The 15,517-nt window shown below is 33.3% G+C and overlaps 1 protein-coding gene and 2 long non-coding RNA genes across 5 annotated transcripts in view; 1 reads left to right on the top strand and 2 right to left on the bottom strand.

Annotated features, from left to right (window-relative positions):
- Window positions 1–15,517, bottom strand: part of LOC149486210 (uncharacterized) — a 493,671-nt gene that overhangs the window by 70,165 nt on the left and 407,989 nt on the right. The window lies entirely within an intron of this gene.
- Window positions 1–15,517, top strand: part of LOC149486225 (somatostatin receptor type 2-like) — a 122,036-nt gene that overhangs the window by 104,374 nt on the left and 2,145 nt on the right. For 2 of the 3 annotated variants that reach the window (XM_089699557.1, XM_089699556.1), the window contains 2 exons: window positions 12,626–12,679; window positions 15,341–15,390. The gene's annotated coding sequence lies outside the window, so the exon portion shown is untranslated. Of the gene's footprint in view, window positions 1–12,625; window positions 12,680–14,840; window positions 14,927–15,340; window positions 15,391–15,517 lie in introns of those variants that run through there. The other variant, XM_089699558.1, reaches the window with a different exon arrangement.
- Window positions 3,762–5,190, bottom strand: LOC149486226 (uncharacterized). Its single transcript, XR_016316036.1, has 3 exons — window positions 4,686–5,190; window positions 4,498–4,559; window positions 3,762–4,423 (listed from the first exon to the last, which is right to left on the bottom strand). It is a non-coding gene; the product is annotated as an uncharacterized LOC149486226 (long non-coding RNA).

The following is a 15,517-nucleotide window of genomic DNA, read 5'->3' as shown; positions in this document are numbered from 1 at the left end:
AAACTTCTTTATCGGGGTTGGAAAAAAATTGGGGGCGTGAGATTTTTCCGTTACGCGCCATCTTTTTCGTATCCCTACCACGCGTGATTCGACGTATTTCTGTAAAGTTGCATATAGTAAATTATTTTTTGAAAAATAAGGTCATAAAGAAGTTTCACTTCTTACGTGTGTACACTAGTACACGCACACATTTTTATTATTTCATTCGTAGTAGACTAGAAATTTCATCTCAACGTCAATACAATAACGGTAAGCTCCTGTAAACAGGCTGCGAAGTTGTAATGCAGTTTATTATTAACTTTAATAATAAAAGTTTGGCATTTATTCAATGTTTTCCGATGTTTTAGCAGCTTCATAAAAACAATCTGTTCTCTATACCAAATAATATAAGACTGGCGATCGATAACAATTTAATTTCTCACAATAAAATTATAACATTTGTTCATATAATTAAAGTTCTTCAAAGTTCGGTGTAGACATTATTTTTAATAAATACTTCCACTGTGTTCAATTGTTATGGATACTTTTATGAAATAATATTTTTTTATTTCGATTGACTCATATTGGAACACTGAAAATTCCTCACTTATTTGAATTTTTCCCACAGCAAAGCCACTGCTAGAGTTTCCTACCGCCTTTCTATAGAACTTAAGACCGGTGGCAATAGGGCATGTTCTCTTTGATTCTAAGCCGTGTTTACGATAGGCATTGTTTACACAATCAAAATAAATCATGAAACAAACAGGCGATTTAAATAACGAGTCAATGACCCCGTTCGGAGCCATTACCTTTGTAATCTTGTTTACCAAACAAAGGCAATACTCCAACGGTATCGGATCGGAATAACTCGCCAAAGTAGTGTTTATGTCTGTCCGTCCGTAAATAATGAAGATTTAACTCGTTTTACGATCGCTCCGGGAACCATCATCGACGCTACATAAACTTTGTACTATTCGACATTGTGCCAATAGTTAATATGCAAAGAAGATAATAATTCTGTTTATAAACCTTAACGCAGAATAGTAGTGTGATAAGGTTGTACTATTATGTACGGACTAGATTTCCGCGCGCGGCTTCGCCCGCGTTTTCAAAGGAAAACCCGCATAGTTCCTGTTCCCGTGGGATTTCCGGGATAAAACCTATCCTATGTGTTAATCCAAGTTACCCTCTATATGTGTGCTAGATTTCATTGTAATCGGTTCAGAAGTTTTTACGTAAAAGAGTAACAAACATCCATACATCCATACATCCATACAAACTTTCGCCTTTATAATAGTATTAAGATTAAGATATTATATCACAGTCTAGTTCCTAATATAATCTGGAATTAATGGTTTACAATCGGCGAATCTAGAAGTGCGTTATCTTACAACTATACAACGCTTACTATGTTATCGTGATTCGAGAAGTTTCTTTCATTGAATCTTATATCAGTTTATTGTATAGTTGCTTATCTTTTTTCGATAATCTTATATATAAAAATGAATCGCAAAATGTGTTGGTAAGCGCATAACTCGAGAACGGCTGAACCGATTTCGATAATTCTTTTTTTATTATATTCCTTGAAGTACGAGGATGGTTCTTATGCAGAGAAAACGTAAACATGTACCACGGGCGAAGCCGGGGCGGACCGCTAGTAAACTATATTTCTATGTTTATTATAACTACTTTCTGAGTATATCCATACCCTATTCACATATTTCATAGATAATTATAATTAAGTGGTAATGTTTTATGTAATAGAGTTTATTATAATTAATCGTAATCTTTCAAAAGGTTACATTGGGTAGCTTTGAATAATCTTAATTAAAAGTTAATTTGAACTTACATATAATATTACTGAGCTTTAATATTAAATAATTACGTATGCTGAGAAATAATTATCTGAATAAAAATACTATGAAAATAATAAACTGAGGTCGAAATCACGAGGGCCACTACAAAAAGATGTACTAGCATACCGGCGAACTGCGAACACCAGAGACACCTAGTCTTTGCTATAAACCTCACGGAGCTCGAGACCTTTCCAACGAATGCAATTCCGTCGAAATCGGTTCATGTGTTCTGGAGTTATAGCATCAGGAAGGAAAACCCGACTTATTTTTATATAGTAGATTTCCCCTTTACAAATTTCGAGTAAAAAATAACCTAATGTAACACATTATACAAGCTTCCAGCAAATCATTGTTTTCACTCGCAAATTGTCATTTTAGACAGGATAATGTTACGTCTATTATAGTCATATTTGCTGTGACGTCACGGGTTTAGAAATACTTGACATAAAGTGAGATTCCAGGTATCGTGTCCTTTGTTTTAATTTAACAAGAGAATACAATTTCCGGGAGCTGTTGAGATAATACTGAAATAACATGGGGATGACATAATTTGTTAGCTTTTTACACGTAGGGATATTTGATATTTTGCTAACAATTATGAAGAGAGATTATTGCATTTTTAGTAATGCTCATAAATCCTTTATTTATCAGTTTTAACGAGCTACCAACCATTTTACTGTAGTTGTAGATGATCCCTTTAAGAGAAAAGATCAGCTCAAAATACATATATAATAAAAATGTATTCATTGAAGTCACATTGAAGTCCTTTTTTATAGAAAGGGCTTGAATACAGTTACAGAAACGCGTAATAAGATATTGATGTTTAAAACCGATAATAATTATATAAGTTTTGCAAACAATTAAGCTGTCAGCTGTATTTACGCGTTTGAAGTTAAATATAATAACGTCTGATATTTATGAATTCCCTATGGATATTGACGTCAACGGCTCTATTATGGTTCATTGAATTAAAATTAAATTACAAGTATTTAAATGCAAAGGTATTCCTTCGTATTATGTGAGAAATTAAAATTCTAATATTACCTGGGCTTAATATACTTTTAAACCCCAGCCACACTATGCTACTCGTCCTGCTACTCGTGCTGCTCCTCGTCCTGCTCATCGCGCTGCCGCTCGCCTCGATATTGCCGTCTGGCCACACACTGCTCTACTCGCGCGATTAAGACGATACACAAAAAAAAATCCACTGCTTGGTGGGCGGAGTCTAATAGCTCGCTATCGCGAACGCGGGTGTGCGCGAGTCATTCTTGCAAACTCGCCGCGCTGCCGCTGGTCGACTCGGGACAAACATGTATGGAGTCGTCATACAGTTATAATATTGTTATACATATATTTAATTGTTGGTTTATTGGTTTTATTTTCTTGCTTATAAACAAATAATCTTCTTTTTAACAACTACTTAGACATTATTAATAATTATTATTATTTCGTAATGTTTACTTTATTACAAAATAATACAGGTTATAAATAATCTTTAAAATAACAAAAAATATTGTTACTCTGAAAAAATGAAATGGTACTCAATAACGCGGACTACTGAATTGATTTAGATAGAATTTGATGCTGACGTAGATATTACATCATGCCCAGAAATGAAAGGTACTATTTCTGAAAGAAGTTATAAACCCTAATTCTTCTCAGTCAAAGTCAAGAGTGGAAGATATCACTAATACAGTAAAACTGATGCGAAACTTTGGATGTTAATTTGTATATTTTTTGTTAGTTGTTACTTAATCACGTCAAGACTACATTACCAATTTTCATAAAATATAGCTAATTGCCTGGATTTACACATAGGATACTTTTTATCCAAACTGAACACTTCTGTGGGATAAAACAGGATTCAATGATATTTTTTTAAATAAAAAAATTGTTTTAAAAAAACACAAAATATATTGACGCATGTATTTATTTCTTGCACTCTATTATAATTGTAATTATTCATTACAAATAATCAAAATAAAATAGCCAGAACAAAGTTAGGCCCTGGTAGGGTAGGTAGGCAGGTACAGCAATGTGAGACGAACACTGGCTTATTTATACCAATAATAATGTATTATAAACATTAAATTAAGTTTACTTTCTAACAACAAAAATACATAATATTAGCTAATGTGAAAAGGAATCAACCAATCATCCCACAACAATGAAATGTGCACACAAATATTCATCCAAATCGGTTAATGTGATTAGGAGGAGTGACTGCAGCGCCATCTTCCGGGCCCAATTGTGTTTCCAGATCACCCAGGAACTCAATTACTTACTTACACAAAATTTTTCGAAATGAAAACTCACATTACTATGTAAATATGATTCATATAAAACCTGTTTTAGTACTAAGCAATTTCCCGCACAGGTGTAGTAAGTATAAATGAAATAAATATCAACATCAAATTCTTTATACAACATACTTATCTACCACCTACTAAGAAATGTAATTCTTGAAATTTTTTCGTATTTTTTTAAATATAATACTACTCCAATGAGCTCCTGTTCCATATTACGTCCACCATGCTTCCACTAAGTTCACCATGATTTTTTATTTCTTGGCACTTTGTTGCTTTTTGCTAAAAATGGAATCATGCGATAAAACCAGTAGAGCGTTGATAACATACATTTTTGACTGAATAAAGATACTTACGAAGGAGTGGGTTCACATTGTGAACAATCAGTGGGTTTATTTTCCTTCTGGGTTCCGGATTTCTGAAAAGATTATCTATGCTATAAATGAAAAAATCTTACACATTCGTTATGTACTCAAAACAGGGGTACATATCAAACATCGTCTATAATACAATTATCATCAAATTTTAAATAAAACCAACTTACTTCATTAATTTGTTCCAATTGTAAGCATTCTTTTTCCTCCAACCTTTATGTTTCTTCTTCTTATTTTCTTTATTGTCCCCATTTGTCTCATTTTGTCTTATCGTGTTGTCACCCTTTTTTACGATTGCGCGAGCGACACAAGTTCCCCGTGTGACGGCCGTAGCGGGAATGACTCGTGCAGCGATCGGGGTAGGAAGGTACAGGGCGGCTCTCGCTATATTGGCTGGTCGCGCGCTAATTTCAAGTATTTCTTGTTTATTTCAAAACCATCGCATATTTCAAAATTCTAAATCGGTAGACGTATAGGTTGTATATTTTATGGTTAATATCCAAAAAGTCGTAACTTTACGTTTGTTATTTTGAAGATGCCAGAGATTAAAAAAAAATAACAATGAGAACTTTGTATTTTTTTTCTATCGAGAAAATATCATGGAATCATGTTTCTAAAACGGTAGACGTATTGTGTTACTATTGAACTTTCTTCTCAAGAATTTTCATCACGACAACTTTAGTAATAAAAAAGTTACGAAGGTTTAAAAAGGGCCGTAAATGTTAGAAAAATTCATTCATCACCTTAATCGCGACGCTCTTCACTAGGGATGAGTCGTCGACGTATTTTTCATCAACGAGACTAGATCGTTAATCAACTAGTTAAAATCTTCGACTAGTCCATGTGTAAAATAAATAACTATTATTTAATAAATTCTTAAAACAATAAATTCTTCTAAAGCCGTTGGCAGTGACAACATTGGCCGTAATATGATCATTCCTATCCTTGATACCATCATTCCCATTCTAACTCATATCCTTAATTTCTCCATAACATCCTCTCAATTTCCAACTCCTTGGAAAGACGCTCATATTATCCCCCTTCCCAAAAAAAATAACCCATCTACTTTTGGTGATTTCCGTCCCATATCCATTCTTCCTTTCTTATCCAAAGTCCTCGAACGCCTTGTTAATGAACAGTTAACTATGTTTTTAAATTCCAACAAGCTGTTTGATCCTTTCCAATCCGGTTTCCGTCCCGGTCATTGTACGGCTACTGCTTTAGTTAAAATCACTGACGATATACGTATGGCAATGGAGAATAGGCAACTTACTCTGCTCACTTTGATTGACTTTAGCAACGCATTTAATTCTATAGATCATGACATAATGTTAGCTTTATTATCCTCATTAAACATATCAAAATCTGCAAGTAATTGGATGTATAGTTACCTACGGGGACGCCGTCAACGTATCTACAACAACGATTCTTATTCTTCCTGGTGTGATATCGTTGCTGGTGTTCCTCAAGGTGGTGTACTGTCTCCGCTTTTATTTTCCCTATTTATTAATTCTATTTCAAACAACATTTCCTCTCTCTATCACTTATACGCGGATGATCTACAAATCTACACGCACTCGTCTTTTGAAAACCTACCTAATGCTATACGTGAAACCAATAAAGACCTATCTTCAATAATCGAATGGAGCAAAACACATGGTTTGAATATCAACCCAGTTAAAACTCAAACCATTATAATAGGAAGTCGTCACTTCATTAACAAAATTGACTGGGTTGGTATTCCTAAGATTACTGTTGATGGGCTCGTTATTCCATACAGTTCCACTGTTAAAAACCTTGGCATATATCTGGACCAAACACTTTCCTGGTCTCAACAGCTACAGGAATTGCGAAAAAAAGTTTTTAGCTCTTCGGCTTCACTTAGACGTTTACGTAATGTCCTACCAATTCCCACTAAAGTTGAGCTAGTACAATCATTGCTTCACCCTATCCTTGATTATTGTGACAGCGCCTATCCCGACCTTAATGAAAAGCAACTAGATGCTCTTGAACGTGTTCAAAACCTCTGCATAAGGTTCATATTCGGTTTGCGTAAATATGATCATGTTTCCTCCTTCCGTACCAAACTGAAATGGTTACCTATACGCCTTCGTCGGAATGCACGCATTCTTCATCTTCTTTACTGCATTCTATTTGATGTCAGAACACCAATCTATCTAAAGGAGAGATTTAAATTTCTTTGTTCCAATAGCCTTGTGTTGAGATCTACATATAATCTCTCTCTTTTGATTCCATCTCATCATTCAGATTTCTATCATTCTTCTTTCACAGTACGTGCTATAAATCTTTGGAATGCTTTACCTAATCCAATAAAACACGCCCAAACAATATCTTCCTTTGATAGACTGGTTAAAAATTATTATCTTTCGCTGTAAAGTCATTTGTATTTATATTTTTAACCCTTAACCAGTGACGTGAAAAATGTATAACACTATACGGGACATGACGTCTGACAGACTACTACTTTCAAAGTAAATTTTAGGCATAAAATGTAATATGTACGTATCAAAATTGTGTTGATATTTAACCATCGGTATGTAATAAAAGACACAAAACTAAATACAATCAGCTTTTATTATAAAAATAAAGAAAAAACAGTCATTAACTCTATCTAGTACTATTCAGCCTTAATTGACTTGAGATCTCCATTTTAGCCTTTTAATTGACAAAACACAAGTAACATTTGAAATTTAACATTTTTTACTTAAAATCAAATCAATAAAGAAACGAAAGAACAAAACAGCACTTCTGAAAACAAAAATATAAAAAATTTGACAACCGCTCAACTTTATATAAATCACTGGCAATTTTTGCACAGGGGGCGAGAACATTGCAAGCAAACGGGATTAGAACACCCGACACACGTGTAAATTGTCATTCTGTGTAGTTTAGGTGGACAAACCCTACATGCTCTTCGTTTACCCTGACTTGGCTCATGACTTTGGTCACCTTCTTCGATCATATCATCCCCCAGAACTCGCTTTATCACTAGTCGTAACTCCCTTGGTAATTGACTGCTGATGACACGTCTTTGCATATGTGGTATCACTAGCGAACGGGCTAATGACTTCAAAAAATCACCTCTATCGGCAACCTTAGGTTGATACATGTTGTATAATATATAGGCGTTCATGCCGCTCAAATCAATAATGCGGTAGAATAAAACCATTGGCCACCTTCTCGTTCGGCGGCTGCTGGAATAATTGGAGCACTTTTTATCAGCTTCGTCTACACCACCTTTGGTTGCATTGTAATAAAGAATAATTTCAGGCTTTTTAGTATCCTCATCAACTTCGTTGTTGTGATGCATTGAAGGCACAAATATCACAGCTCTATTTTTTTGGGTACGTACGAGCACAGGGTCTTTACTTTCGTGAAATCGTGAAACGTGATATTTTTTTTCATTGTACCCACATAAGCCAGTGAATTTGTGGCAGACTTTTTACGTTTCCTCTGATTTTCCGCCATTTTGCACTGAAAAACAAAAAAATGGTTTAAAAAACATTTGTATGACAACTAGGGACATTTAGCCTGACAGACTCCTTTAGATTTTGTAAGTGTTTTTACTCACGTGTTTTACAACCGACGACAAGTCCGCCTCGTTCCCCGATCGTTTTAGCACTAAAATAGAGGCTACTGAGAAGCGGTGTCGCGGCAGGCGGGGGGAAGTGACCAATTCTGAGAATTTGTAAAACACGCGACGCCTGTGAGACTCCGCGTCACTAGTTAAAGGTTAACGCCTATGCACATACTTAATATATTTTTATGTATGTATGTTTATTATATATGTATATATGTTTATTAAATATGTATGTATGTTTATGATATGTATGTATGTTTATTAAATATTATTGATATGTTAAATATTTTATATTATTTATTATTTTATCATCTTCTTCGTTCTTGCATTGTTTTACACCTCCAAAATTATAATCTTCCAGCATTTCCTTGATCACAGGTTGTCTGGTAGAAATCACTTGTTAGTGATAAGACCGCCTATTGTACGATAATCCTATTTGCTGTTATTCTTTTTGTATTGTTTTATTTGGTGTACAATAAAGAGTTAATTATTATTATGTTTCTCTTCTCCATAATACTCGGGTACCACCAGAAGGACAGTACCCGGATCTTTGGAAGGCTTACGTGGGGACACGGATCCAACACGCAGAGGCCCTTTCGAGACTTTTAATGTGTTGTGGGACACCAGCCGCAGCCTGCCCATGACTGCACTATAGAGATACAGCCCTAGGCAGTCCGCGGCCGATGTAGGACTATTGCAGGGTATGGAAATTTAATAATTGGGCTATGGATTGGGATGCTAAATGGACTGGTACTGGGGACTATGGGAAACTATGGCACCTGCCTTTCTACTAAAAGAAAGTAAAAATATGTTGGCAGGTGGTGACTCGCCCTCTCACTGTATGGGCCCCCGAAATAAGTCACTGCAATAGTGCGACAAGGGGGCAACATATTGTGAGCAGCTAAGGGTGGAGAGGCGTCCCTGGACTTTAAACTTATTATTATTAAATTCTAATCTCAATAAAACAATTAATAAATGTTTATGCTTTCTTACAAAAATTATACTCCCTAAAAAAGTATGTATTACTAAAAAACTTATTATCGTTTGTTTTTATAGTTTAAATTCAAAACATTGATCTTGTAAACCAAAAATATTTTTTTTTAAAAACTTCATTGAATTCAACTAGTGCATTGGTGAGCGATGGAATAGTCGAATCGTTGAGTGTACATATAGACGGTTAATTTAACTAGTCCGTTGATTCCATGACGCCCATCCCTAATTCGCACTCGTACTGCCGGTCCTTTGACTCGCGCGCACAAGCCGACAAAATAGGGAGCAGTGAGCAGGACGATGAGCACGACGAGTGGCATGACGAGTAACGTGGCCACACTACGTCCCTGCTTACTTCCCTCGTCACTTCCCATACCACTCGTCGAGTCGTGTGGCTGGGGTATTATAAATTCCTATACTCTTTATGACCGAGGTCTAAAGTTAGTGGGATATCAATTCTAAAACTCTTTTCTGATTTTATTAAATAGCTTAATTGAATGTACAGATTGCATTTTTATGCACTTATTCTCTTCAATATTTTATGTCATCCTATATAATATAATACCTATATTAATAGAAAGTGAAAAAATGCTTAACAAATACCTGGAATTGCGTGGAAGGTGCTCGATTAAATATTTAAGGGATTTTATAAATCTCCACCCTAAACTAAAGGGGGTGAAATCGGGATCGGAATGTGAGAGGAAAACTTTAAAATTTTATACAAACAACGCTATTCCATATTGTGATATTTAAAATTATTTAGCGTTTGTTTTCCCAACTAGATCTTAAGAAATATGTTATTTATTACTGTTGTATGACGTCACATGAAACTAATGTGTTTTTATTGGAAGAAGGGCGAACGGAAAGACGGATAATTTATTTTATTTTTATTTTATTCATATTATATAAATCAATTTAACAAAACATTTTGGATAAAGAAAAATGACATGAAAAGTTTCCAATTAAGTCAATATTATTCAAACTCATAACTCAAACTTAAACATTTATTTATTCAATTAGACTTCTTCTAGAAGCACTTTTGAAACGTCATTACATATTTTAACATTTACCACCGATTCGGAAAGCAGTATCTACGGAGAAGAACCGGCAAGAAGCTTCATAGTTGCCCTTTTAAATCATGTCATTTTTAAAATTTAATTTTACAAAATACATAATATGTAACATCATATATTATAATAATATGCAAAAGAACTGTCCTGTGGTTTTTACGCGACAACCCTCCATGGGTTTTTATCGTCCATAATATATTTGTTGTGATATTAATGGCTTGGATATCAAAGAGTTGGCTTCGTAAAGAGTAAGCCTAGCTGTTTTCCTGTGTTTGATTTTATGCGAATATTTGTATATTTCATAATAAGGAGCATGTCTCATCAGTCTGCCAGCGAACACGACCAATATTTAAAATAATTTAGAATTTTAAAGGATTTTTTGAACATTGAATTGTTGTTAAATATACATATTATATTCAACATTACTTTCATTCCATCGACGAAAAACCTTTTAACCTCAAATACAAGTATTTCTTTTTCTCTTAAAAAACATGCTATTGGTAATTAGTTTCAATATTACCTATATTTAATGCCCTTCAATATTAAGGTACACACCCACAGTATAACGCATTTTCAACGTACACGAATCATTTTGTTTTTCCGAACTATGTATAATTTACGGCGCTTGTGACGTTACTGTGCTGTGTTTATTGCTCTAGGGAATTACGGAACGGTACGAACATCAACAGTCGTTACTTATCCTACCTACTATTAGTCTTATTTTAGAACAGTCTGTGACTTGTTTGAAAAATTCATCATTTGTTACGTAAATCTTTAGATATATCAATATCTCAATATTTTCATACATTTTACCAATTATTGCGTGTAATTGGTTATGACGATAGAGTTGTTACATACTTCTTTGTTAAACATAGTTGTTTAAGTAGTTTTTCCTCATTGTATTTGTTGGTAAAACATATTTTATTTATAATGATCATAGTGAATGCGGAAGTTGGAGGAATGATGCTTTCTGATGTATGTGCTCTTCAATTGAACCAATTTAACGATGTCGTAGGATACTTCTTTTTCTTGTATCAAAGTGTTGTTCTATGTACACTTTTATCTGTATTATTACAATATATGGTCATGTGTCAGTTTAAATATAAATGCTTTGATACCGTTCGATTTTATTGGCTATAAAGTGAAATATTCTTTTCATCAACTCACAATACAAAGACAAATTATTTATGACTTGAAACAGTAGTATTGAGTCTTATATAAAAGACTGGATTTTTTCATCGACAGCCCTTTTTATCCCGATAAATTTCGATGTCAATTTGTTTACAAAGAGTTTTTCAGTTGGATAGCTTTTTCGGTAGGCAATGCGCTCAATTTCATTTGATAAATTCGACTCAGAAACAAAGCAAAAAACCTGTTCATTTCGGTGTATTTAACATTATTTTAAAACACTCAATTTAATTCAAGGTTTTTATTTCTATTTGAGTGAATCTCTATGCTTTTATTTTTGTTAAAAATATTGAAGGCCATAAATAAAAATAAAACTATTTAACGATAAAATTTAAATAATACATATGAAAGTTTTGAGTCATTAATATATAAGTTTAGTTAATTATATTTATAAAAAATCTCATTAATGTTATTTTATATTAAAGCGACGGATAACCTTTAAATACCTCCTTCAAATTCACTGTCCTACTCGTCCTACTAGTCCTACTTATATTATAAATGCGAAAGTTTGTGAGGATGTGTATGTGTGTGTTTGTTACTCTTTCACGCAAATACTACTGAACCGATTACAATTAAATTTAGCACACATATACAGGGAAACTTGGATTAACACATAGGATAGGTTCTATCCCGAAAATCCCCTGGGAAACAGGAACTATGCGGGTTTTTCTTTGAAAACGCGGGCGAAGCCGCGGGCTGAAAGCTAAATACATAATATTATAACTTTCTAACTATTTTATATCAACATAATTAGTTTAATAATTTTAGCAAAATTATTAGAACCAATGAACTAAATTTAATTTAAATTTCCAATTAATTAAAATTCTACATTAATTAATTTCAATAGGCTTGCAATAAAATAAGAATGTTTATGTCTGGAAGAAAGTCAGTTACTTTTGCTATTTAAAATATAAATTATTATAGCACTAAAATTTTTAAATACATTTTACTGAGAGGCGAGTTTCTCGAACCTCATTATTTTTTTTAGAAATTAAGAAAACTTTCTTGAGGTATAGAATAAAATTCATTAATAATAATATAACAACATCTATCATGTAAAATATAGTGTAAAAAAATATTTTAATAACACTAAACACCGTTAGGTACTTAAACAATCAACAATAAATTAAATAGCATATTATTGATATACATCTTCGATTAGATTAGCACAATACGAAATTGACCTATTTCCTTCTCCATCAAGTGGAATTCCCTCAAATGATATTTCATACTTGACAGCAATTTATTTTTATTGTTTCAGATGCGACACGGCGTCTAGAATCAATTTTATTACATCGCCACTTACGCTTCCAAGGTAATATCTCTTATATTATATTTTATTACTAGATTTCCGCCCGCGGCTTCGCCCGCGTTTGCAAAGGAAAACCCGCATAGTTCCCGTTCCCGTGGGATTTCCGGGATAAAAACTATCCTATGTGTTAATCCAAGTTACCCTCTATATGTGTGCTAAATTTCATTGTAATCGGTTCAGTAGTTTTTACGTGAAAGAGTAACAAACATCCATACATCCATACATCCACACATCCATACATCCATACATCCATACAAACTTTCGCCTTTATAATAGTATTAAGAATAATGTGCTACTAGTTTTCCGCCCACGACTTAACCTGTATTAATCTTACCAAATTATAAAATAAATAAAAATCGTTTATTTAGTACAAATACATAACACAATACAATTTAAACTCGACGATCAAATTATGCACTATAAAATCTTCTTCCAGAACCACTCTACCTATTAACAGAAACCGCATCAAAAACTGTTGCGTAGTTTCAAAGGTCTAAGCATTATAAGAACAGACAGCGGGAAGCGACTTCGTTTTATACTATGTAGTACCTACTATTTAGAATGCTTTAAATATAAATTTTCTACTATAATAAAATATTATGTCGTTTAGTGTACCACGTCAAAATTTATTTCCACAACTCAAAATAGTGATAAATCACTTATAATTACGGTTTGTAAAATGATGCATGAAATCTTCTCGCCAAGAACAATAAGCTGAGTATTTATTTATAGTGTGTAATAACAATGGCTCTTCGTGTCTAAAATTAAATTGTAAATATAAATACAGCATTAGATCCGTGTAGTGGAATTACGCAAATATTATTGATAAACATGAATGAAACCGCATGGTTCGATTCATAAGTTCATAATAAAAGTTCTATTTCGTTAGCCAATTGTAAGTATTTGAAAACTTTACAAATATTATTAATTTCATTAAAATGTTTTTCTCTTTAGTGATTGAGATACGAGTTAATGGCTTAGTTTATTATGGAAAATATAAACATTATTACCTTGCCTCTATTAGTTTTGATAATACACTGTGAAGAGTTTCTTACTAGTTGAGAAATCACAGATACGAATTAAAAATCTATCTATAATAACTAAATAAAAGTCACCTGCCACTACGGAACTGGTAGCACACATCACTATCACTACATAGTATAAAACAAAGTCGCTTTCTCTGTCCCTATGTCCCTTTGTATGCTTAAATCTTTAAAACTACGCAACGGATTTTGATGCGGTTTTTTTTAATATATAGAGTGATTCAAGAGGAAGGTTTTAGTATATAATTTATTAGGTTTAAGACAAAGCGGGCGATGCCGCGGGCGGTAAGCTAGTAAACAAATAAACAACAAACAATACATATTAAAAATTTCTTTGCAAAAGAAGAATAACTCGCTCAAATGCTCCTACGATTCATAAATAAGACGATGGATTGTACCACGATATGGATTTACGGACAAAGAAAGGCGATAAAAAGAAAGTATACCGTATTAAAGTTAAAGAATAGACGTATTATGGTTGTTTTTGCTAAGCCAAAGGTAGTAGCACTTGATAGACAATGTTGGTAGACAAAGGCCTTTGTCCAGTAGATTGGATCGTAGATACATCTTGTGTGTGCATACAATGTAGCCACACTAACATGTTCTTCAAAGTTCAAGTTCCTATCTCAATATAATATGAACATCATCTTAATTGACTCATAAAGCGAAGCATTAGAGAATGCTTTAAAATCGAAAATTTGCCTTGTTTTAATTTTTTACTGCCGAGTTTCCCACAGATGCATATAAGTAGGATTAAGATTTCTGCAACAGGCTCTATTGACTTTCTCGGCTCTATTAATAGAGAAAATAACTAAGCAAAAAGTATTGTAATGAGGATCAAATGTAATATATTTAACTATTTGGTAGATATTCATTAAAATTCAATGGTGTATTTCATTATATCAAAATATAAGGCTCTATAAAAGTAGCGTTTTGTTATTTGTAAAGCTTTAAGCTATTACAAATTAACACGGAATTCAATAAATGTTCAACATTCCGCCAAATCGATTCTCATTTGCTATTTGACAGCAGCATGTCTCACCCCACGCGTGCAGACAATATTTAACAAACAATTCGTTATTAATAATACGTCTTTATTTATCCGCCATCAAACGTACGGACTCACCCATTGTTCTATTTTAGCGGAACGCCTTGTAAACACCGAGGCTTGACTGCCAAAATATATCCAGTCTACAACCACAAATAGGTATTTAACTAATTCTTGGAGAACATTACATAATTTGTTTCCAGAATGTTCGGGAAAATAAATACTTACAAGTTTGTTGAGGGGATCAAATTTGGTCTATTTGTTGTATTTGCGTTTACTTCACTTTTTATGTAAAGCAAAATAGCTAGATCTATTCTCGCTTATAATATTAATACTTTATGTCTTAGTTATTGTTCAAGAGAGTGCCTACATTTTAATTTATTAATAAGACAGTAAAAGTGTCATAGATTAACTTTCAATCTTTGAACCTGAGAAATATCAATTTTATTACAGCGATTGATATTTATTTCATAGCGAAGAAATGTTACATAAAATGCAAGCACTGAAAAATGATACATTTCTAAAACGCAATTCATAAGATGCAAATTCTAACTGAATCTTATTTTGTTTCAGATCCATTGCGCGTCCAGCAGCATTATTATCATAAGCAACAGAAACAAAATGTAAGTGAACAGCGTCCATTAAGAAATGATATTATTTAAGAGCTACTTGGTAAAATGGTCCTATGGAAATTCTTCGGACACTGTCGATCTAATAATCTTGACGTATAATCAGGGTAAAAGGCCAAAG

This window comes from Colias philodice, chromosome 9 (genome assembly GCF_061535455.1).
Source record: "Colias philodice isolate Cphi_HAF_F1 chromosome 9, ilColPhil1 Martin Lab GWU primary, whole genome shotgun sequence".
In the NCBI taxonomy this organism is placed as follows: domain Eukaryota; kingdom Metazoa; phylum Arthropoda; class Insecta; order Lepidoptera; family Pieridae; genus Colias; species Colias philodice.
This window is presented reverse-complemented; position numbering and strand designations above follow the sequence as displayed.